General features: G+C 37.1%; 1 long non-coding RNA gene across 1 annotated transcript in view; it reads left to right on the top strand.

The window, feature by feature from the left end:
- Nucleotides 1-24,880, top strand: part of LOC135071626 (uncharacterized) — a 118,654-nt gene extending 93,774 nt beyond the window's left edge. The window contains exon 3 of the long non-coding RNA XR_010257304.1: nucleotides 24,850-24,880. This is a non-coding gene — a long non-coding RNA (uncharacterized LOC135071626). The remainder of the gene's footprint in view (nucleotides 1-24,849) is intronic.
- Nucleotides 24,881-26,037: the final 1,157 nt, after the last annotated feature.

Consider the following 26,037-nt stretch of genomic DNA (forward strand, 5'->3'; position numbering starts at 1 on the left):
CAACATCATAGTAGCATAGTTAATCTAATAAACAAGTCATTTTGTTAATGTCAAAGATTGACACAGTAAAAAAACTACGTACCCAGTTTGTAAAAATATCTCTGCTTTATACACCAGATTTTATCTTATCAATTTTGAGTCACACATCTTGATCAGAGTTAAGTTATGTAAGCAAAATGAATATTGCTCACTGAATTTGAATTAATGGTTCATTGGGCTGCACAGAGAGCGAGCTCGTCTTGAAAGAAATTAAATTATTGATGTACAGGCGACAGCATATCAGACTGTACATTTTTGTTGCAAACTCGACCTTATTACAAGTAGATAAGAGCCCACAATATTTAGCTTGATGTGCTGTTGTTTATATGCTACGTGTCGCAGCACCGAATATTGGGACGCCGAATGTAATTAAAATTGACGTGCTTCGAACATTCTAGACTGTGGCGGGTAAAGTCGTTACGAAGATTAGAAATCTAGTTAGCGAATGTACGTAGTTTGGATTTAAAGTGATGGCCAAAGTAATCTATTAGGCAATTTTTCTATCATTTAAAAATCTTATTAAATAAATTCGTATTTACGTAAAAAGACATTTTGATTATAATGTTTACCATGATTTGTTCTATGTAGTAAAATAAATGACTAAGTTGTAGTCGCGTAATCGCTAGAGCGTGCATTGCACTAGGAGCGCTGTTAAGCTTTTAAACTCTGCATGATACAAAGTGTTCTTTTTGGTAAAAAGAACTTTAAAAAAGTATTTTGTATAGAAGTTTAATTGAATAGAAGAAGAGTGGTATTGTAGAGTTTTGTATCAATGAAATAAATATCCTGTCCTGTTTGAGGAAAATTATACAAACTTGTCTAACACAACCCTACTTTAGCACTTCAAGCGCTTTCAGTATGTCCGCCATCAATACGCGTCTAGTGGTACATTAATTAGAGCCGCTGTTTACAGCGCTGAGATCGCAGGTGCTGCAGGAGGGTTGCAACATGTGATATACTCTAAAAAGGTTGATTTACAACAGTGCATTTAATTTAACCTAAAATTTACGTACCTAAATACTTACTCGTACACCTTTATGTTGTAAGGGTTAGTCGAAAAATGTTTCAGTCAAATACTTGAAAATATGTACAGTGTTTTGACAGACAAAGTACCGCGTGGATTTGTATTGAGAAAAAACGTGTACAAAGATATATTTGAGCACTTTCGATGTAAAGATATTTTGATGTAGAGTGTACAGTCAACGGCATATACCACACAGCAATTTTGTTGCAATGTCGTTCTTATTCCAACTACGTAAGCTACAGTCTTCACCTTGATGTGCCGTCTGTATTGAGCCATTTCCATCGAGTCGTGTCAGGCCTAATGGCGGCTCTAACATGCTCCCGAGTAATGTTATTCGTCGGCAAACAAAATAAGATGTTATAAAAGCCCCTGTCAATTCCCTTCTCGCACATTCCCGGAATTCAAACCGCGTGACGTCATCTAAAGTGTTGAGCCTCGTAACGATGATACAATTTTAATAATGCTGATTTCTGAACTCAAAACTCAAGTTGCATTACCTTATTTTTGACCGTAACTCTCTAACCAGTGTTTTGGTTTGGAGTTTTTTATGGGACAGGAGGCAAACAAGCAGGTCTATTTCACTTTGATCACCTGGCTTTGATCACCCACCCTAGACGGATCACCTGATTAAGTGATGACCGTCGCCCATATAGACACCCGTTGTCCCGGGGGCGTTACAGGTGCGTTGTCAAAGTCAAAGTCAAAGTCAAAATTTCTTTATTTGTTTAGACTAATAAATAGTTCTTACAAATCGTCATAAAATATGCTCTTAAGGAGCCTCTACATGTCTCATAATCTTTTTACCCTACCAGCGCTTCGAGACCAACATTTGGCAAGTGCTGAGAAGAAGCGCCGCAACAAACTCAGTCACCACTGTCTGCCGGTTAATATAAATAAATAGAAATAGTAGTAGTAGGTACATTCGATTCAGGAGCAGTTCACTGAATTTACCATGCATTCTTGTATGGTGTTTCATAAGAATGGGTAGGTATACAAGATTGCGTGGTATATTAAACAAGGTAGTGACGTGCTAATATCCAGACTTACATATTAAGGTACTAGTAGAAATGACTCGCATACATAAATTTGAATAACTTGGATTGACCAGTCCCCGAAAGCAGCGCCTGTTCACAGACATGACGAGTGAACCAGCCATCGCTTCACTCGACCATATTAGAGGGAATGTAACGACCCGCCTCACTACGCCACCACCCCAGAGACATTTTAGTGAGAATGACAATGCCAAGTTATCTCTTTAAAAAAAACTAATAATAAAGCTAAGTAACAGTCTAGATTGAGAAGCATGACACTATAACATTTGAGAAATTATTATTAGTTTATACAATATTACTTTTCATTTTAATTCTTTTTAGTGCGAGCATGAGAGGACCATAATCCTACTCCCAGGATGACTTATCATTAAGAAAATCTCGAGTTGTATAATAGGCTTTTTTAAGCATGTGATCTTTAACTATACCTTTAAATTTATTATACGGTAGCTCTTTATATTTATCAGGGACTTTGTTATAAAAATGGATACCTTGTCCCATAAAAGTGGCAAACACTTTATTAAGTCTAAAAGCGGGTATAGCCAATTTATTTTTATTTCTAGTGTTAATTTGGTGAATATCACTTTTCTTTTTGAATTCGTTAATATTTTGTTGAATAAATAGAATACAGTTTAAGATGTATTGTGAAGCGGCCGTGAGAATGCCAATATCTTTAAACAATTCTCTAAGGGACGCTCTTGCTTTCATTTTATACAAGTATCTTATCGCACGTTTTTGCAAAATAAATATTGTTTCAAAATCTGCAGCTTTGCCCCATAGCATGATTCCATATGACATTAGGCTATGAAAGTAGCTAAAGTAGACTAAGCGAGCTGTTGAAACATCGGTTAATGACCGTATCCTTTTTATTGCAAAAGCCGCTGAGCTGAGCTTTCCCGCCAGAGTTTCTATATGGGGGCCCCACTGGAGTTTTGAATCCAGGGTAATTCCCAGAAATACAGTAGAGTCTACCAGATCGATTGCATTATTATTAAGTTCTATTTGGGTACTAACTGTTTTTACGTTAGGCAAAGAGAATTTTATACATTTTGTTTTCTTTGCATTGAGTTGTAAATTATTTGTAGTGAACCAACTTAAAACTCTTGTTAGTGCATTATTTACATCGTCAAAGTTATTTTTACTTCTATCAATATTAAAAATCAAAGATGTGTCATCAGCAAATAACACGATTTCGCAAGAGTCCTTAACAAAATATGGTAGATCATTAATGTATATAAGAAACAAGAATGGACCCAGAATGGACCCCTGCGGAACTCCCATTTTCACAGGTGACCCAGAAGACAAAACACCATTTATGTCAACTTTTTGAACTCTAAAGTTTAAATAGGATTGTATTAAATCCAAAGCCGAGTCCTTCACCCCATAATAGTGCAGTTTGCGAATTAGCGTTTGATGTTCTACGCAGTCAAAAGCTTTTGAGAGATCACAGAAGACCCCTAGTGCATTTTGAGAATTCTCCCAAGCCTCGAAGATATGTTTAAGTAGTGCAACCCCGGCATCGGTGGTGGAACGACCCTTGGTAAAACCATATTGTTCACTATGAAATAGTTTATTAGAGCCAAAGTGAATCATAAGTTGCTCCTGTATGATTTTTTCAAAAATCTTGCTTAGAGCGGGCAAGATAGAAATGGGTCTATAATTGCCAGGGTCGGTTTTGCTACCAGACTTAAATAATGGCATTGAAAATGAAAATGAAAATGAAAATACTTTTATTAAATAAACACTTTACAATTACAAGATATGTGCCGCTCTCGTATAAGGTTAACCTGTGTAACGAGAGTCAGGCTCCTCCTCAAAAAAACATAAGACTAAAATTTAGTGTTTAGATTAAATTTTATCTTTTAATTTAAAAAAATAATTTAAATAGAAAAACAAAACAAAAATGTGTGTGTGATAGTGTGAGTGTGATTTTGTGTGTAACTGAATAAGTGTGCTAAGAGAAACTAGTAATTGTCTGGATTAACTTTTCTAAAGTGTCGTACGTATATTGTTCCATCCATTTTATAATAAGTTTTTTAAACGTTACCGAAACAAGTTGTGTGATGTCTTTACTTGTTGCAAGTATTTTGTTGTACAGTCTAGGGGCCATGTGTGAAAAATGCCGTTTCATGAGTGCTGAGTGTGTTATGGGAATAGTGAACCTAGGGACTCTCCTTTTGTCTAATGTAGTGTGTGGGACTATTTTGTTGTGGAATCTACATAAGGTTAATAGTATGTATAATTTACGGACTGGGAGAACCCTAGCTTGCTGATACAGATGCTCTGTTGGGAACCGATAAGGAAGACCTAGTGCAACTTTGAGAACGGCTCTTTGAGCTCTTTCCAGCAGAATCATATGAGTCTTCGCCGCGTTACCCCAAACACATAGACAGTAAGTAAGGATGCATTGACAAAGAGCTTTGTAAGTTGAGACAAGAAGATCGTGATCTGCTGCAATACGTAACTGTCTGAATGCAAATATGAGTTTGCGCGCCTTAGCGGAGACTACATTTAGATGTTGCTTCCATTGGAGGTTGTCATCGACAGTGACACCGAGATATTTGATTGTCTGAATGCGGGAGAGAGTAGGACAATGACAGGGTGATTGTATGTTCTGGTTGCAGGGGAATGTGTGTAACGTTAGGCATATATTGTTGTCTGGACTTTTGGCTTTTGTCTTGCTAAAACAGAGGAATTTGGTTTTTTGGGAGTTAATTGTTAGAAGATTGTGCTCTAACCAGGCTGTTATATGACTTAGTCCTGTTTCTGCTATATGCTTCGCCTCTTCCCATTTTTTACTATGGAATAAAACCACAGTGTCGTCTGCAAACATGATGGTGTCAGCCCCAGGAACACTCAGATCACATAAACTATTTATGTAAATTAAAAATAGTGTTGGACCGAGTGTACTGCCTTGCGGGACACCGTAGTTGCATGGAGCAGACTTGCTGTGATACTCATCCACTCTCACGATTTGACGTCGACCTGTCAGATAGTCCGAGAACCAAGAGTGTACTATGCCCCTAACACCTGAATTCTCTAGCCGTGCGAGTAATATCGGGATAGAAACTGTGTCGAAGGCTTTCTGGAGATCCAAAAATACTCCAACGCAGCAATCACCCTCGTCTAGGTACTTGGTAATCAGAGAGGTCAGTTTGAGCACAGCATCCTCCGTCGATCTGCCAGCACGAAATCCGTACTGGTTTTCTGAAAGCAGATCTGCCTTATTCAGGTAGCTGACCAGTCTGCGGTTGACGAGTTTCTCCAATATCTTTGACATGGTCGATAGAAGTGATATTGGCCTATAGTTTGATGGGTTCTTCCGGTCTCCAGCCTTATGTATGGGACAAACAATGGCAGTTTTAAAAGAGGTAGGAAAAACACCTGTCGTGAAACTCAAGTTACAAATGAAAGCAATTGGTGCCACTATTAGTTCCTTAATCATCTTCAAAACACGAACAGTAATCTTGTCACCTCCGCCAGCACTATTGGAATCGAGTTTTGCTATTATATTGGCGACCTCAAGGGGGTCCGTTGGTAGGAACGACATTGAGTGCACAGGTGCAGTTGTAGTCTTTATTTTGTTTATTAAGTCTGATTCCGTCAGCCCTAGTTTGTGCAGTGTTTGATTGGCGAGATCACTGCCCACATTCGTAAAAAATTGATTAACTTTATCTAGTGACGTTTCTGGATTATCATCCAAGGTGAGTAGATTTGACTCCGATTCTTTAATTTTTGTCATGTTGCATAGTTCTTTGATGATTTTCCAGGTTTCTTTATTGCTCCCAACCGATTTTTCTAATTTGTTCTTATAATAATTTCTTTTGGCATATTTTATCAATTTATTACACGTATTTCTATAATTTTTATATTCTATTTCTAAATTTAGATCATTAGGCGTTTTTTTTAATTTTTTAAGTAATTTGTCCCGATTCCGAATTGATTTTACTATTCCAAATGTTATCCAAGGTTTCAATGGTTTCATTTTGTTTGGTATCTTTGTGGTTTTTGTGTTTTTATTTATTATATTCTTGATATTATTGATTAGATACTCAGTAGCTAGATTTACATCCGTCAAACAATAAAAATAGTCCCAGTTTAAGTCCAAAAAATCTTTCTTAACATTTTCATAGTCAATTTTATTTACAGTTAGTGGTTTCGAAATTTTCCTAATAATGGATTTGTAAATATTTAGTAAAATTGGCGAGTGGTCCGTGAACTCGTCAAAAACCAATGTCTGGCAGAACAATGATGTTTTTACCATAAAGTGGTCTAAGCATGCATTTAGTCTTGTTGGCCTATTTATACCTTGTTTAAGACCATGATAAGCCATGGTATTTAAGTAATCACTTGCTGCGCTGTTTAGGTGTTCTGACAAGATGTTGATGTTCACATCACCTGTGAGAATTATGTTCCTAGTAGTGATGGTTTCCAATAGATGGTTCAATGAGTTAATGTAACGTGAAGGGTTTTTGAAGGATGGTGGCCGATAGGTACATATAACTGATGTTTCGTTATGAAAATTGAGCAACAAACAATTCCCATCGCAAATCGCAATCTCTGAGCAGGTGACTTCAATATTATTTTTGATGTATACTACGACACCATCATTCTGATTGAATGTACGTTGACTAACAAAGGAGTTGTATCCGTCTACAACAGGCACTGGGACGTTAAAATTTATCCAACACTCCGATAACACAACAACGTCAATGGGGAGATCCAACTCTTTCATGAATATCAAAAACCTGTCGAGATTGCAGAATATACTTCTAATGTTGACTGACAAGATAAACATAGAATCCACACAATCCGTGCTTAAAATTGTTCTAGCCGACACAGGAGAATCTGCGTATGTACATGGTATTTGACCTAATTGTTCTATCTCAACATCAATGCTTTTGCGTTGTGTTTCCATGTTTGGTTAGAGAAATAAGACTGTGCTGTAATGTGTTAAAGTTGGCAACAATATAGTATAAGAAACCTGAGTTGTGCGACATGAAATTTCCATTTTGACCTGTAGTTAGCAGATACAAATGGTTTAGTAAATTTCCAGAACTATTAATAAATTATTATTAGTCTACTATGTTTCATGAGGTCGGGGAAGATGCCCTTCTCTATGCAATTATTGAATATTATCGCTAACTGTGGGGAAATTATATCAATAATGTGTTTGACTATCTTGACAGAGATGCCCCAGATATCAGTTGTACTCTTTACATTTAAAAGATTAAAAGTTTTAGTGATATCTAATGGAGTAATATGTTTAAAAGAGAAGTGCGAGTCACAGGGTGTCACGTGGGTTTTCAATATTTCTTCAGCCTCGGAGGGAGATGACTTTAAGTTGGCAGTTGTTGCTGAAGCTATATTACCAAAAAATTTGTCAAAAGCTTCCGCTACATCTTTATCTGCAGATATCAAATTATCGTGAACTTTGAGAGAAAAGTCATTATCTCTTGGTTTTAGTTTACCAGTCTCTCGGTTGATAACATTCCAAGTTTCTTTTATTTTATTACTGGCGTTCCCTATCTTGTCCCGAATATAAAAAGACTTAGCCATGAAGCAAACTTTCTTAAAAAATTTTGAATACTTTTTTACATGCTCAAGAAAAGATATACTATTATTATACTTTTTCATGCCATAAAGTTCATATAACGTATTTCGACTTTTGTATATTCCCTTAGTAGCCCAGTCACTAAACTTACATTTGATATTTGGTTTTAATGGCTTTACCGTAAAAACTTTGTCATGTTCGGTTTTAATACATTCGAAAAGGTTATTGTAAAGAGCATCTGGGTCTCCCTGCACATACGGGACTAAATGCAATTTATTTTCAAGATTATTTTTAAAACGTTCTAGACGACTAATGGTTACAGGTCTACATACGGCATTTTTATTACTTTTATTATTCAAATTATTACAAATAAATTCTACTTTAATACCACAGTGATCTGACGTAAGATTGTGTATGACAGCTTTATTGTCAGGGACACAGCTAGAGAAAATATTATCTAGACAAGTAGCTGTGGTTTCCGTAATTCTAGTTGGTTCCTTAAATTGACTAAACAAATTAAATGACTTAAAAAGGAAAAGTAGTCTTACAGAATATGATGAAGAGCTATCTAGTAAATTGACGTTAAAATCTCCACAAACTAAGACCTTTTTGTTGCTGTTACAAGTTTTATTAAGAGCATCCTCAATAGCCGCTTCAAAAATACCAAAGTCCCCAGAAGGGGGTCTATACACACATACAATGATGTAACTCTCAAGCTCGACACAGGAAATTTCGACAACACGCTCAACTGATAGCCCTACTACATCTTTGCGTTCTTTATATCTAATATTATTATTCACAAATATTAAGGAGCCTCCGTGAATGGCAGACTTCCTGAAAAACGCGCTACTTAACTGATAATTATCTATATGAAAAGAGCTTTCATATTTCTTTAGCCAGTGTTCAGTAATACACATTACATTAATATCAAAACTTTTTAAGAATAGCTCTATTTCTAAGACTTTGCTGGCCAAGCCTTGAATATTTTGATGAACAATCTTGAATGTTCCGGGCTTGGCCTTTGTCGAGTGCCTCAGTTTAAACAACTAGTAGTAGGTACAGTCATAATATTGTTACTATTTACATACTGAGATATCAAATTATTAGTACCCTGACTATGATCAGTTTTATGAATATAATTACATTTAATATTGTATGCAATCAATGAGGCTAATTTATTCTTCATTTTTTTAGAGAGATACATTGTATCTACAGTCAACTTAAAGCTAGAAATAAATTTATTTATGTCAAAGAGTAAAAGTGCGTCGCTATGACGATAAGTCAAGTTATACATAAGTATATTTAAATCAAATATGTTCTTGTTTAACTTATTTAGATTATACCCTGAATTTACATAGGGTAAAGTACACAAAATTATCTTACATTTTATCCTATTTTGCAAATCCAAGAGTTGGTCAATATTCTGAATTATACTCTTTTTATCTACAGAGTAACTATTACCATACATTATAATAACATTGGAGTTCTCATCTAATTCTTGGTTTTTACCAATTTCGTAAATTATCTCTGTCAGAAACCTGCCTGGATAGCAATGTCGGCCTTTTAGGTGTAGATACGCTCTCTTCTTGAAAGTTTGTAGGTCATATCGTCCGGAAATACTGCAGACAGTTTGTCAGACGTTTGAGTTATTAATGTAATATGACATCAGTAACATTATTTTCAAAAGACGTTACAGCTTAAAATTATAAATTTTCACAATCATAAAATTTTCCGCAAAATCTCGTACAAATCTGTGATACGGAATGCCGTGAAGTTTTTTTTTCGGAATATTATTTTTAATATACTCGTTTATAAAATTAAAACAAGCTGACATATACATTTTATTGGGACCTAATGGAGTTACGAGGTAACACTTTAGTCGACGTTATGTTTTCAGTTCTTGTTTCACTTTAGCGCTGTAAATTAAGTATACTGTGGAAACGGTTTATTAACAAAACTGTACTCTAATTATGTAGTAACGGGAATTTCTTGCTGGCTCAGTTTCGGGGTGCACCGAAGCAGGTTTAGTGTGATAAAGAATGTGGCACACTGAAAGCTTTGCCGATATTCACGGTACGCTAATTATGTGTGAAATTAACTTGCACCGTGAGACCTGAAGTTATAGAATCTATTTATACCGTGCTCTACCAGCAACTAACAAATCTGCCGAGTTGGAGTGCTGGTGTGAAATCTAGGTGTGATAGTAATAAAGCTTTGTCAGTATTATTTCCCTGTCAACCTGAGCTATACAGAAATTGGCTTTCAGCTATTCACACTTGAAAATTGTCATCTATTTAAAGTGTACGATATTTAATAATAATTCGTGCTTTTAACTTATGAACGGCTGTTATACTTGTACACACAATCGATTAAGGTGCTATAGCAGAATGTGTGTAAGGTGATATAAACCTACATTTTAAAATAGCATAAAGAATGCCACATGGCATTAAGCTCGCCTTTTTGTACTATTATTTTTAAGTGTGTGCAATAAATTATTTAAATAAAGAGCTACAGCTCTTGCTATGTTACTTTATTAGATAGCTTTGTATCATAATATAGTTTCGCTATCTCCCTATGCTGCTGACTTAACAGACTAGAGTGTGAAACGAAATTGATGTGGTATTCGGTCCCGTATCGCGTCACTCAGCCAGCGTATTCAAATGAGTGCTTGTGATGCAGAGATGGAGCCACTCGCGTCAGAATGCAGTGGAACTTGAGTAGCTTTGGTAGACGATATCGATGTACTGTGTTGTCTAGTCCTTACTGTATAAAAGCCGTAGAACTAATCCATGTAACTACTTTTTGTTAGCCTTGTAAATGCTGTTGATCAGTCAGTACTAAGGCCGGGTTGCATGAGTTGCATCACCTAACTTTGACCGTAACTATAACGATAACCGGTGTTTTTTGTATGGAGTTTGACAGATTTTTGACGTTTGTTAAAGTTAAAGTAAGATGGTGCAACCCAACCTAAGAAATCAACAGTAATTTTAATGGTTTTTTTTATGCATAACATGGCAGGTATTTCACCACAATCGCACCTGATGTTAAGTGGGATGCAGTCTAGGATGGTACATATCTGCCCTGCAAGACAGTCAAGTGCCTATTCACTCTCGCCTTGAAAAAATGTACTTGAACAATTGGGTCCACAATCTCGGTTTTAGTGTTAAGAGGCGCTAAGACCTTTTAACGGTACCTACATCTGAAGATCATGGCTACATGGGAGTTGTAGTATCATACAGATGATGGTTAGGTCTCAGAGTACCAGCTCATATTTTTGAAGTTATGATCGTTGGCAAAGACGTAACTTTCTGTCATTAATATATCACATAAGTACTTTAAATAAGTAGTTCAAGTCCAGTTAGTTCAAGTAAAGAAAAATCCCAGCAAGCTATTAAAAAAATAACATCACCCAAATCCGTACAAGTTGTCCTTCCTTAACTACAATTAATGAGTGCTCCTAATGTCAAAGTCGGATGAAGTCGGCCGTATAATCAGTAATTTGGCGGAATAATAAGCAAAATGCTTAACTCCGCATCTGGGTGTAATGGTCCGAGAAATAATACTTAAGTTAATCTTCTATCCACCAGGGCTGCCGCTAAGGAAGCCCTTGAACATGGTAAAAAATGTAATAAAATCGTACTAAGGTGACTTAGGCTGAGTTGCACCATCTTTCTTTACAAGAAACAAAAATAAACTTGCCGTTCCAAATTTCAGACTGCATAAGATTGGGAATTCATTTATGGGGAAATGTATTAAATTATTTAATGAATTACCACAAACTGTTGTAGAACTACCCATTCATAAATTCAAAGCACATATTAAAAGTAGGTACCTTAATGAAAAAGGGCTACTATAAAGTCGATGATTATTTAAAAGATAAAAATGTTTGGGATGCGTAACTGCCTAGCTCGCATAAATATTTATAACTATGTATTTTGAAAACCTGTAAACCTTTGAAAAAGAGGCTGACAATAGTGTCTGAGTTCCTTGCGCTGCTTCTTCTCAGCACAGGCCCATTTATTGTCCTGAAGCAGTGGTAGGGTTAATACTGGGACGTGTAAAAGTGCTTTTTTAAAGCCTACTTACAGAAATAAATGAGTTTTACTGAGTTTTTTACTGAGTTTTTTGACCGTAACTATGACAATAACCGGATTTTTTTTTGTATGGAGTTTGACAGATTTTTGACGTTTGTCAAAGTAAAGTAAGATGGTGCAACTCAGCCTAAGGGTTCGGACAAACCAACGCGATCACACCGCGATCAGCCGGCGTGCAGCGATGGCGACCAGACCTAAATGCATTGATCGCCATCGCTGCACGCCGGTTGATCGCGTTGGTTTGGCCGAACCTTAAATCATGCTGCCCTCTATGGATCTATTAACTATCTTTTATTATTGCTATGGACTATTTCTAGTCGATTGCAAGCAAGCGAGAGGAGCAAATGTGTCGCTAGAACGACGAAAGATGTAGTCGACAAACTAACACTTACTATATCGTGCGATGAGACCGATAAAACGTTGTGAAAACGTACATAATGTTACAGCACGTAACATTATGTTGCTTGGTTTGAAGTTATCGCTGGTAACCTTAAATAAACTCACCTATATTACGACACATTTTTATTCTGAACAGCTTGAAATAATCTATGTTCCCGGTTGCTTACAAGTACCTACCACTTACTGGTTTTCCCATAGTTCCGTAATATTTAGATTGTTCTAGGGATTATTTTTGTCACTGTCGACAACCCTGCTATCCTCTTGCTAGTACTTTATCTAAATAAGCCGATTATGTGATCGTTGGTGGCAAAATTAGTTTTTAGCTACACAGCCAGCAGTTAGAAACTGTTATTATTATTTGATTGCACACGCTGTGATGGGGTGATGATGCGTGATAAGGGTACTTTCTGTCTTAGTGCAAGAATTATTTCTATTTGCATTACTTCAGTTATTTAGTTCTTCTTAAAATGTAGAGTTATGATTTGATTCACTATGTCTAATGATATAACCCATTTTGTTTGGAATATTACTAAATCAAAAAAATCAAAATCATAAATATTTATTCAGTTTAGACCACAAGTGGCACTTATGAACGTCAAAATGTAAATAATAAAAAAAGAAAAGGTAGCCCTTATGGGGCACTTTACATGTCTCATTATCTTTTGGTACTCGTATAAAAGTCTAAAATGTAAAATAACTAGACCCTGAAGATAGTTGTTGTAGACACAACTATGTAGAAAAATATGTTGACATTATATCACTACGATAGAGCAAGCACTATGGCGACGGATTGTGAGGCTTGCGGTGGCAAGGTGGTGGAGGTCGTCGGCCGGTGGGCCTGGTGTGACGGTGACGACCACTCTGACGACCACGACCACTCTGGCAAGAGTATTATAGCGACTACGAAGAAGAAGATAGAGCAAGAGATTTTCACTATAACAACTTAAAACTGCTTACCAATCACAAGATTATACAGCCTTACAAATACACCTTTTTACCCACGATCTCAAAATAACGGGTGCAATTATACACCAAACACCCTCGATGCGTGGCAAATTAGATTCCCTTGTTTTTGACTGAACTTCATTTGTCAGTTAAGTACTTACATGCGCGTAATTTATAGGCGGCGACTTTGTTCGTAAGAACGTTCGGGAAGTTCGAGAATTTTGGCACGTGACGAACCAAATGCATAATATATGGGGGTGACGCTCTTGTTATGGTGTTGTGGAAATCTCATTGAGGTCGAGGTCAAAACAATAGCTGTTTTCCTTTTGTAAAACTTACTTATTCTGGTGAATTCAGCACCAATACTTAGCTTAGCTAGAGAGAAACACACTGATGTTTTCTTCTCATCGTCTATTTAGTGAACTATTATTTCAGAAGAACTAATATCATTAGTTTTGAAAGCGCCGTTTTCATCTATTACACTCTTGAAAAATACGCATTAAATGTCCTCACAATAGCTTACTATGACCATTCCCTGTCACAAGTTACAGAATAGGGTCATATGTCTAATAGGTAGAGACTGTAGATTCTAGCCATTCATAGTGAAATAGCCAAGCGTGCCAACAGCCAATTTCTTCAAGTATACAATAACTTAACTTTCTTTGCGAGATCGAATCAGAAATGAGGAAATCCGTAAACGAACTAAAGTCGCCGACATAGTCCGACGGATTAGCAAGCTGAAGTGGCAATGGGCAGGGCACATAGTACGCAGAACTGACGGCCGATGGGGCATCAAGGTTCTGGAATGGAGGCCGCGTACCGGAAGTCGAACGCTGGACGCAGGCCGCTACCAATTGATCAACGTGGAAAGCATTAGGGGAGGCCTATGTTCAGCAGTGGACGTCCTATGGATGACATGATGATGATGATGATGATACAATAACAATCAGAAACGAGTACCTAATAGGTCTCAGTCTCTATCTGAAGTTTATCTGAGACGTGTACATTCTAGCTATTCGAAGCGAAATAGCCAATCGTGCCAACAGCCAATTTCCACAAGTACGGCATAATAATGAGAAATAAATATTCGTAGGTGTCAGTCTCAATCAGAAGTAATGATTATTAAGTCTTGCCGTGTAAACACCGTAACAAGGTTGCCGACGTAGGTGTCGCGTGTGTCGACAACTTTTACATTGAATTACGCAAATTCTCTCGCCTTGAATTACTGGCGCCTCAAAAAGTTCGCAGTCAAAAGAGGCTGTGTTCATAACTTTGTGAATAGGTTATAAAAATATTTGCCCAGGTTGCTGGGACGTGCAGCTTTATGTCGAGATTTACTCGAGCTCGTACAGGTCTAAAATGGAGGGGAAGTTACGCGGTTTTGGTGTCGTGTCTTTATTGTGTTCTGTGCTCACTATTTGTGGTCTTTATCTTTTACTAACAATGAACTGTGGATTGTAGAAGTCAGAAACATGTTGTCAGATTTCATTTAGCGATACCGACAGATTTTTTGAAATTACAATCATTTTTAGTAAAGTGAAAAGAAATCCATTATGTGATTTTTATTGCATCAGCCATATAGGAATAGAATCTAGGAATTGTAGATCAAGACAACTTGAGTCTCAAATCACTAGTCTACACGGGTATGACAAACAGTTTCTTTGCAATTGCATTCCAGTGTTTATTACAAAATGTCAAAAAGAAGCTTACTATAATGTTTTGCTCCGACCAATGCAAACATTATTTACAGTTATGAAACAGATAAACTGAAACGAGATCGCTTAATAAACCAGGAAACCGATTCAATACCGCCAAAATAAACTGGCATAATAATTCTCAGCAATTTATGACTCTACAGGCCAACGTGCTACATTTTGGAGATTTTTCACTTAGTAGGTATACGCATGGACTCATAAGGGAAATGAAAATATCAATGCTTAACAAGAAATAACCCCTAAATCGTATGTAAAGAGGTTCAATTTCGTTCAGAGTGCCTCGAATCGTGCACAAGTTTCCATCACGCACGAATTTATTTTAATCGTAAAAAGGAGTTATGCCCTCACTTATACAGCCACTCGGAATACTCTCATAAGTACAGATTTGGTGATTTCCAGTTGAGCTGAGCGCAAAAAGCGAGCGAATGTCTACCATTACAGGGTAACAAAAGGCGAAAGTTCGCTAATAATCCAGGGTATTTGTCCTTTTTGCCCGTCTACTTTGTACGGGATAATTATGTAAGTTTACGCACGTATCGCGGAATCGAAAGAACGTATTCACGAAGTTTCGTACTTATACGCTTGTTCGATGCGATCGTGTATGGGGAATTTGAGTTCGTTTGCAAATGAGTTGTATCGGTTTTCATTTCTTTTAATTTTATTAATGTTTTTTCATGTAATATGTTTAGCAAAGTCGTTGCTGAATGACATCAGAATAATAAGTGAGTTTAGACAAATACATATTACACTCGTATTTACCTAGTTACATAAAATTTTATCGATACTAATTATTATCCTACTTCTAATTAATAACAAAAGACATATCTTTCAGAATTTGTTTCATGTTCGTTCGTTCGTTTCAGCCAAATGACGTCCACTGCTGGACAAAGGCCTCCTCCAAGGTTTTCCACAATGCACGGCCCTGCGCTGCCCGCATCCAGGCTCTTCCCGCGACCTTTACTCATTGTTTCATGTACTCAAAGATAATGATATGTAATTGTAAGAGGCTATGATTCTTCTTTATTGTCTGTCTCAGAAGACAGAAATAAAGATACATTAAAATTCATTTACACCATCTAACTAATAAATTGCGCTTTGGCGATTCAAAATGATGCTATGTTTTCAATTGACTTTGTCTGATCATAATAATTCTGATCGTTAGATAGAAATATACCTAATACGTACTTACTCTTAATTAATTCCGATTCTAAATTATAATTACCAATAAATCAGAAACCAGACCCACCACTAAAAAGTTGTTAATGATCCTCCACGCTTTGACTCGCACCCTTCATGGACCGCAGTTGATTTTGCCCACTTGTCTATGAAAATTGATGGGCTTTCCCCGGTTCGGACTCTGACCTAATCGAATATACCGGTTAGAGTGCGTGTTTGACGCCCATTACGTCGTGGGTAACGTTTTTTTGGGTAATTTTTGGGGCAAATGTCTGTGGATTTAACGCCTGGGACATGTGTTTTGTTGAGTGTTTTATTTCATTGTGTTTTCGCGGTAAATTGGTTTGTTCACGTGAGCGGTGACGATTTTAGCACCCACTTAACCTGTATTGTCATAATAAACTACACCGTTATGTGTATTTATTGTGATAGATAACGTGTGGGTATATTCATTATAATATATCAGTTTTTTATTGTTTTTATACGTAACGTAACGTTGCTATAACTACAAACTTTACCTACACCTCAGATCATAGAAGGGAATAGATGTGAAACGGGGGCGTGGCGCGTGTCTCCGCGATATGCCCAGAAACGAACATCGCTCGCGACGCCACGTTAGTCGCGATTCAGTCGTACTGAGGAAATGTTCTCCGATATTGTTGGATAATGCGTCGTAACGTGCAATAACATAAGTGAAACGAAGAACTACAGGAACAATGAAGTCATTTACCACATGTAAGTATTGCAAATCCATTGGTATTTTGCTTATAAATAAAAAAACTAAACATTTTTACGAACGAATTCAGTGCCGTGACATTTACTGCGATATCGAAATTAGTGGTGATAAAAATTCAAACACGTTGTACATTGACGATTTAGTTAGCAACCACTTTATGTCATGCGTAACTACTGCGCAATGTATTTTATTTCTTGCGATATCCACTGACGCGTGAAAATACACAGTACGGCCGCATGTGCCGGTCGTAACATAGTGCAGGGCTCGTGTTCTAATACGGTTTCCTATTATCGATAAATAGAAGTAAATTATTATTTTCTATTTTCTAATTTTGAATGAAAAAATCATGAGTTGCTTGCGATTTTTAAGTTTTTACAAAAACAATAACAATAGTAGAAGGGATTAGTAACTGTCAACTATGTAATTACTGTAAGAGCTAGTTGAAAGTCTAATATAGGCATTATTTTTGATAAACATAGGCGGTACGAATTTCGCCATAATTAAAAAGTTAATGCGCGATAGTAGTTAATAATAATTACAGTGATCCTGTTATTATTATTAAAGTAAATAATAATTATATTACCAATATTGTAAATACTGGTAAAAATCGCAAGTACCTAAAAGTCATGGGTTAAGCCCATGACTTTTCATACAAACTTTGTCAGTCTATAACTTCTATACTCCATCGATAACGACATTGAGCTTTGGTTGGGGTAAATTAATATAAGGTAACTTCATTTAGTCCCAATAATTGATTCTGAGTTTTTCGTCCATACAAAATGGAACTGACTCCTTTATGCAAAAATCGTTAAAGAACATAATAATAACGTATAATAATAAAAAGGTTTTCATACAAGCATTTTTTAAACCAATTTCGAGCCTTGCCCCCAGGATTTAAAGTATCGATATCTTATCGACTCCATTTTATCTTTCTTCTCTCTAATTGCTTTTTTCAAAGTGTGCGTCACGTCACGCGGCCATTGATTGGCCATAAGGCACGCCTTCTGGCCAATCACAGCACTTTTAAGCCGGTTGCACATGTTGTCGTAGACTCTCAGTCGCTTTGTTTTTACACAGTTGAATGTGTGTGTGGGAGCTGTGGTGGGGGAAATGTGGGGACACTGGTTCTCGTTGTAGTTACGCGCGACTTCATATCTATTCTCTTTCTATGATCTGAGACCTACACTTATTCATTTGCAAAGGTTGAAATTAAAATACGAGTAAATACGTGCTTCAAAACTTAACGAATTCACAAGTTTAAAACTCATTCACTTGAATTCAAAAAATTAAAAGCAGGCAGGTGTGGATTTAGTTATTTTCACACAAAGTTTTGTAGAAAATATCTAAACGAGATGACCAACCTAAGTAGGTACTTTTTCTCTCTACTACCAGCGCATTATTTATTAATTACAAAAACACTTCAAAGACAAAACTCGGGGAGGAACTTCAAACTGCAATTGTTATCAACCCCAATATCAGGGCTTTTAAAATAAACTGGTGGCCATGATAGAACTCGAGCCAGTGCATTCATTAAGGAACAATGGGGGTTCCCCCGTGGGACCAGGGGACTGGGGGGGCTAGGGGCGACCCCTAGGAGGGGCACGGTCCTGCAGGTAAGTTAGGCTTTGTTCCCGTTAGCGAATCTAGCTGTTGAGATTAAAACGCGGGGTTTTTAATTCTGAAACTATGGCATTCTGGAATGGGCCGGTTTTTTAAACACGGGACAATAGGCGTGATACAGACGATTTTTTAAAATAGACTTTTTAAAAGTTTTTTCGGGGCAATAATTAAAAATAAAATTCCTTTAAGTTTGCGATTATAAGGCTAGCTATTAATAAATTACCTTCTTGATCTCTTTCTTGATCCATGTTTTTTTATGGATAGATACAGACAAAGGATCTGCAGAAAGTAACATTTTTAACAACTGAATCTGAAAACTTGGTAAAAATTAAAAACACACCTTACACAGGGTCATTGAATTTTTGAAAAGCGATTGATCGATCTTTGACGTAACGTTAAAATATCGAGTAACACGTTGCGTGTAATTTTAACATTTCTATAAACTGAAAGTGAAAAATTAACTAAACTAGCATTTTAATCAGCTTTTCACTAACTTAATTTCAACCTCTAATATAGCGGACAGTATTTTCCCTGGGGCAAATAAAAAAAAGCGAAACCTTCTAATTTTAGATAACTCGTATCTGTCGCTCTCGGAATGAGTATCAAGTTGCAAATTATCTCGGCGAAGGTAAAAAGGTAGGGAGGCTTGATTGTTAAATTATTTCGACTTTTTTACGTCGAGTTAATTTTTTATCTTGTTACTAGCGTCTTTTGTTTTGTAAATTAGTGGAGTTAATTTGGAGCGGGCGTATAAAGCTCCTGTAAAAAGCTAGGATAGTCAGACTTAATTTTGTTGGGCGACTAGATATTTTTATTTCGTTTAGAATTCTGAACGTGGCCTGGGTAAGAATGATAAATCACATTTACATTTAGGATAGAAAAGAATATATTTTTGGGTTATGATCATAATAATATACACCAAACTTAGTTTACTTTTTGCTATCTAAAATTGATCAGGATCGTTATTAACGGAAAATAAATATCTACTAGTATCATATTGTTCTTCTATGGATTGTAAAAAATGTGACTGGAGCATAGATATTCAAGAATTTTGAAGAAAACTATTTCTAAAACGTGCATTAACAAAAGTGACCCGTTCACAAAACCTGAGACGAATATCGTTCATTCCCGTAATAAATCAAAGTTGTCTGCGAAATTCAATAAAACTCAGCTCTCTCGAGACCGCCGTTCCCAGAGCTAGTAAAAACGGTCCGCCTTAAATTCGTTCTTTATCTAAATGATGTTTGGCGAAGGTCACTTCGAGGACATACCTTAAAATGTGAAAAGAAACGTAAGATAAAAACTTCTGTAGTATAACAAAAAGTTAAAAAAAAAACAAGTTAGGTACCTTCTTTAGACAACGTGCCGCTAACATTAAATGGTATTTCATCCATACAAATACATAGAAACCAGTAGTGTCGCCATGACATGACGGCCGCTACTGCTGCCTGGAGTTGGCTAAGAACTTGCACCTTCATCTTCCACAAGAATACTAACTACCAAAGCGCAGCGTAGGACGTCCACCTGCAAGGTGGACCGACGACCTCATAAAGGTATCAGGAAGGCACTGGATGCAGGCCGCTACCAACCATCCATTATTGAGGATTACGTTCAGCAGTGGATGTCCTATGGCTGATATGATGATGATGAATATCAAATAGGTAGAAGGAATAGAAGAAAAATTAAATAGCGGCAATAACAAGCATCGAAACCAAACTCAAGTGATCCTAGGATTCCCTATTTAACCCTTTTGGCTTTGCCGTAGATCGGGTAAAAACAACTACTAGCGTTTCCCTAGAAATTCATATTCCATACCTTTTGGGACCGAATTTCTTTAGGGGCATAAATTCGTTTATATTTTCCAGGATTTGAAATGATTCTGGGAAACTTCTCTAATTGTTTTCTTCATAAGAACCGTCCTCAGACTTGAACAAATTAATATTAGGTTTGAGACTTGGGCTACACAAAGGATTCCTTTCTATTTATAGTATAGTAGCGACCAACTTCAAAATAGAGCAACACGGGTCACAACGCGACTATGGTAACCTACTTACAGCTTGACTTTTCGGCTATGTTGCTACAGTGGTCACAAGCAGACTGGAGGCTCGTGGAGTCGTCTGTTCGGGCAGAGTAAATACAAATGAGTAGGTCATCTTCATAAAAAACGCACCGAGCGCGGTTTGTATGTGAGCGCGCCGCATACGTATTGGCGCGCTCACATACAAACCGCGGTCGGTGCGTTTCTATGATGATGACCTAATCATTTGTATTTACTCTGGTTCGGGTGATAATCTTCAACTACCCTCAAATTGTAATGGAACGCGAAGTTGTAAAATCTCTTTAATTCCGATGGGTCAGCGACCCAAAATGTGTCTTGGTTTTTGATAATAGATGTCGCCATTTGCCTCGGTCTTGTGCGGTTTCAGGCCAGTCGCCTTTTTATAAAATGTAGCAAAGAAATAACTTCGCGATGTAGCTAACAAATATCGGAGGTCGGACTATTCTATTACAAAGAATGCAGTCGGAATGCGGGCAGTGGGTGAGACGGAGTTCTCCATCGATCCCATGGCGATTGCTTCTGCACTTTGGTTTTGTTTTGCCGATTAAAACCTTTTCAACCTATTTAGCAGCGTTTGTTTTATAAAGAAAAATGTCGAGTTTTGAAAGTCAGAAGTCAGTCTGAGGAGTTGCCATATATATTTTCACATCTGGGCCATTCCGCTATAGACGATTTCCGACATGGTTTTTTCAATCACGGTATTAGCTGTTTTTATTAATATGTATGGAAAGGAGGTAGTCTACGTTTAATAACCATATAATTTTTATGTAATTTTATAACATACCCTCTTTTTTGACGCGTTCGAAAATATAGTCATCCGAATGATTGGTATAAATTGTGAAATCATGTCTAGCAAAACTGGCGTGAACTAATTGATTTGGACGGTTTGAGGTTAAGTTTTACCGGCTAAACGTGAACTAACATTATTCATTAATCTTTGCGTACCAAAAACGTAAGTTTATGTTGTAATAATTACTAAAAATTATCGACTACTAGAATACACTGTTAGCTTGTTGCACCCGCGACGCAAAATACGTAAAAGTTTACTTTTTTTAATGAACTAGAGAGCTAACGTTTCGAAACTTTACAAAAGTAAGAAGAAATCAAAACCAAACATAATGTATTATTTTTTAGGACTGTTAAGATTGTTGGGTTAAAATAATCGATGGCTAAAATTGGTTGCACCCGCGACCTTGATGTGACATCGCGGGTGCAACTTTTTTTACGTCGACATTTTTGTTTGATAAATTTTACAATTCGTTGTTTGGATTAATCTTGGACTAATTATATATGTATATAACGGTTCGTGATATATATTTAATATGGGTGTCTATATTGTATTCTGTATTTTTTACAGAAATATCAACAGGTATGCAATCCAAACTTTTCTTCCAGTTTGTAGACGCTCATAAGGTTACTATGGCGCGCACATCACTGTCTCAATTGAAATGCATATTCGTTTTGAAGTCGCCAAAACCCACCACTAGTACAGATAGTGATTGGGACGATACCGATTTGGAACCACTTACGAATCAGAAATTACGAAACATAATTCCAAGTCCTGATCATTTAGTTGCTGATCAGATAAAATCGTTGTTGCCACTTAGAAAGAGATTGCGCGTTTCTGATGTGTACAGTGATTCAGACACTGATTCAGGCAGCGAATGTATAATTGACGAAACACCATCAACGTCTCTTCAAGTTTCAAAATTGTCACCGGAAGCGTGTCCTAAAACTTCAAATGACCAACCTACTCTCATACGCTTCGGCGTATGAGAGTAGGTTGGTACGGCGCTTCTAATATATCATTATATAATTGATATATTAGAAGCGCCAAAGAAAACGATTGATGGAAATAATATATTTTTGGTATTTCCGTCAGGTATTGACGTGTTAAAGACTTAAATTGAAAGAAACCTAAAGAAATATTAACAAAAAAAACGTATTTGTACCTTATAAGTAATTTCGATCTCAAATTTAATTCTTATCTACGTAAAAACCATGTTTATGTTCACTTAAATTAGACGGGTTGCACCCGCGATAATTCGGTGTTGCACCCGCGATTGATTAAAAAATTATTAAATAAATATTTACTTTAAATTTGATAAGAGTTTTTATCTTATGTTCTTTGTTACTTTATTGCGTTTCAAAATATTAGGGCAAAACATATTAAATGTATCAGAATTAACAGAATTATGTGTTTTTTGTTTCTGATCTGGAAATGATGGGCCAAATCTGTTGCACCCGCGAAGGCACTTTGAACCTTTGTCCTGGCTTTAAAAAAAACTTTTAAATATTTTCTGAATTAATATAAAGAGAACATAATAAAATGTAGTCTTTCAAATACTAATTCTATTCAAAATGTTTTTTATTTAATGTGGATAAACTAAAACAGGCGTCTAAATGTTGCACCCGCGATAATGGAATGGCCCATCTCTACTCTATGCTTATCTATTGTATTGTAGCTATACAGTGTGTTTGGGATAGGGCTAGCGATAATTTAAGGCGATGTTGTGATGTCAATTTAATCGACAAAAATCTTCCTATATGTGGGCCCACCCCTCTCCTCTAGGAATGGGGGGGAGTTTAATTTTTAAAACTTATTTTTTATGTGCCTCTACATAAACATTGTTTGTATTTCTTAAGTTTCTATAAAAATAAATTTAAAAATTAAGCCCATTCCAAGAGGAGGGGGGTGGGCCTACATATGGGGCCATTTTTGTCGATAAAATTGAAATCACAACACCGCCTTAAATTATCGCTAGCCCTATCCCAAATACACTGTGCATGTTTTAAATGGTTAACTTTCGTCATTTTTGTTTAACGTGCTATGCTGATTTTATCTGAACATTTGGTCGAATTACCCAGTTTACATTTTGCACATGCTTCATTTAAAATGTCCAATTAATTTGTTTTAAATATCACTTTAACAACGATAATTTTTGCCATTGCAACAGCTGGGAGTGTCAATTAAATTCGTTCCCTTTTAAACTGCGGTAAACCCATACAAAGTACGCCGTCCGAATTTCCCGGAGTATGGTCTGATGCGCGGACGGACGAATTTCATTTTATTAGTTATATCTTTCATCCAAATTTAATCATCATGACGTCACCGGCGTTCGAGCTGAGCGAGCAATTTTTACCGCAAAATTCTCGCCGTTTTTTATTAAAACAGCCACTTTTCCGTAATTAAATCGGTGTAATGTTGTTGTACAATACATTGTAAATTACTTTTGGCAGGCCCTGCTGAAGGCGTATTGGTTAAGATGAGTTATGGCCGAAAAAATTAAAAGCTTTCCTGCAGGAGCGTGTACCGATAAATAATCATGTATTTTTTATTTCTTTTTGGACTTAATATTGATAGCTTTTACATTAACGTTTTTATTTACAAAATGGACTGTAAGTATTAGATTGTATTAATTTATTAATTTGCTGAGATTTCATACAACATTGATCGTTTAGTATTTTGTCAATTCATATTGTCTGACAAGGTTCGTTTAGTGCAGCCGTATAAAATGTCGTAAGAGACAAACAGGTGAGACCAATATAGGAGTGTAGGCAAAGTTCTCCATTTGTCTTTGGCGAATTAGAAGATATGGGACTATTCACATCACTATTCCCATCGCTGCAACAGGATCTACAGCTTGACCGCCAATAAAACTCAACCCATGAAGGCCAGGGAATTAGAGATAGGGTGCAGTGCAGTGGAGACTTATGCCCGTTTTCACCATCAATCCCTAATTTTTAAGTGACCCCTTTGAAAACTGAATTCCTGTTATGTTTTACCATAGGGGTCACTTAAAAATTAGGGATGGGAGGATGGTGAAAATGCATCTAAATGATATGAAAAGATGGTGGTAAAGGATATGAGGATTTTATGAGTGCTACTGACAACGCCACTCTCGTGGCGGAGTTTTGGCTGACACTGTGTAGGTTTGTTGTCGACACGAAAAGAAGAAGAAGATGGTGGTAATAATATTGTTTATCAACCGACTTCAAAAAAGGAGGAGGTTCTCAATTCGACCCGTATGTTTTTTTTCTATGTTTGTTACGCGATAACTCCGCCAATTATGAACCGATTTGAACAAATCTTTTTTCGGCGTATAGGTAATACCTTAAGGGTGGTCCCATTTAAATTTAATAATAGAAAAAACAACCCCCAAGGGTGGAAAATTGGGGATGAACTTTTTTATACGCAATATCTCCGCCGATTATAAATCAATTTGAACGATTATTTTTTTGTTGAATAGGTATTATCAAAAGGGTGGTTTCATGCGAATTTGAAGAAAATATTTCACCCCCAAGGGTGGAAAATTGGGGATGAACTTTTTTATACGCAATATTTTTAATTTTTAGTTTTTTTTTGTGTTCACGCATTTGAAGTCGGTTTTATTTTTTTTAAAAGTTAATTATTTAATTTTTGTTTTCCATTGTCCCAGGTGAGGGCGAGCGCGTTGGCACGCGGCGGCGCGGCGCGGGCGCGGGGGTGTCGCGCGGCATGCGCCGCCCGCTGCTGCCGCTGCTGCTGCTGGCGCTGCTGCGCGCGCACGGCCTGCTCGCCGCCTCCGGAGGTAAATAATAATCTATATACAGGGTGTTAGGTAAATGGGTATGTGAGCCGACACTAGCCCATGTTAACATGGGCATATAAATGGTATGGTGAAGTCAGAAATTTGATATCTTCATTTTAATTATTTTAATTTTCATACAAATCGGACTTTATAAAATTTATTTTGTATGAAAATTAAAAAACTCCACTTATAACTCAAGAACGGCTGAACCGATTTAGCTGAAAATTGTCAGGGAGGTAGTTTAGAGCCAGGAGAAGGACATAGGATACTTTTTATCCCGTTCGAAATAAAAAAAAGTCTGCTTATTTATTGCCATTAAGGCGGAACAAAGTTCGCCGGGTCAGCTAGTAAATAATAAATATCCTTAGACATTTTACACTGCGCTTCTAGTCCCAAACTAAGCGAAGCTTGTACTATGGGTACTAAACAACGGATATAAACATACTTAAATACTTCTTTTTTTGTAAATACATACTTATTATACATAGAAAACACCCAGTCCAATACAAACAAATATGTTCATGTTTGTACTGTGCGGGAATCGAACCCGCTACCTCCGGAATAGTAGTCCGTTTCGAACCACTACACCAAACGGCCGGCAGGTACGTTGAACCTTAAGCCAACGGCGTAGAGTCTAAAGTCGACTGCACCGGCATGCGCCGCCCGCTGCTGCCGCTGCTGCTGCTCGCCGCGTCCGGAGGTATGTTGAACCTGTGGCGACATCTACGATACGCCACTACGAACGTGTACCAACAGATGGCGCTGTTAAGACTGCACTATGGCACACTCCGCCGCTCATACAAACCTGCATCGCGGTGACGGAGTTTTCTACCCTGCCAAGTACATATAGACAAACCAAGATGATGTAAATTGGACCTTGGTCCTTGAGCATAACACCCGCTCGGAAGGAAGCACTAACACCTAGCTTCCTTATTGTGGTTGAGCATCATATCCCACAAACCTTAAGCCAACGGCGCAGAGTCTAAAGTCGACTGCACCGGCATGCGCCGCCCGCTGCTGCTGCTGGCGCTGCTGCGCGCGCACGGCCTGCTCGCC

This window comes from Ostrinia nubilalis, chromosome 5, assembly GCF_963855985.1.
Source record: "Ostrinia nubilalis chromosome 5, ilOstNubi1.1, whole genome shotgun sequence".
In the NCBI taxonomy this organism is placed as follows: Eukaryota; Metazoa; Arthropoda; class Insecta; order Lepidoptera; family Crambidae; genus Ostrinia; species Ostrinia nubilalis.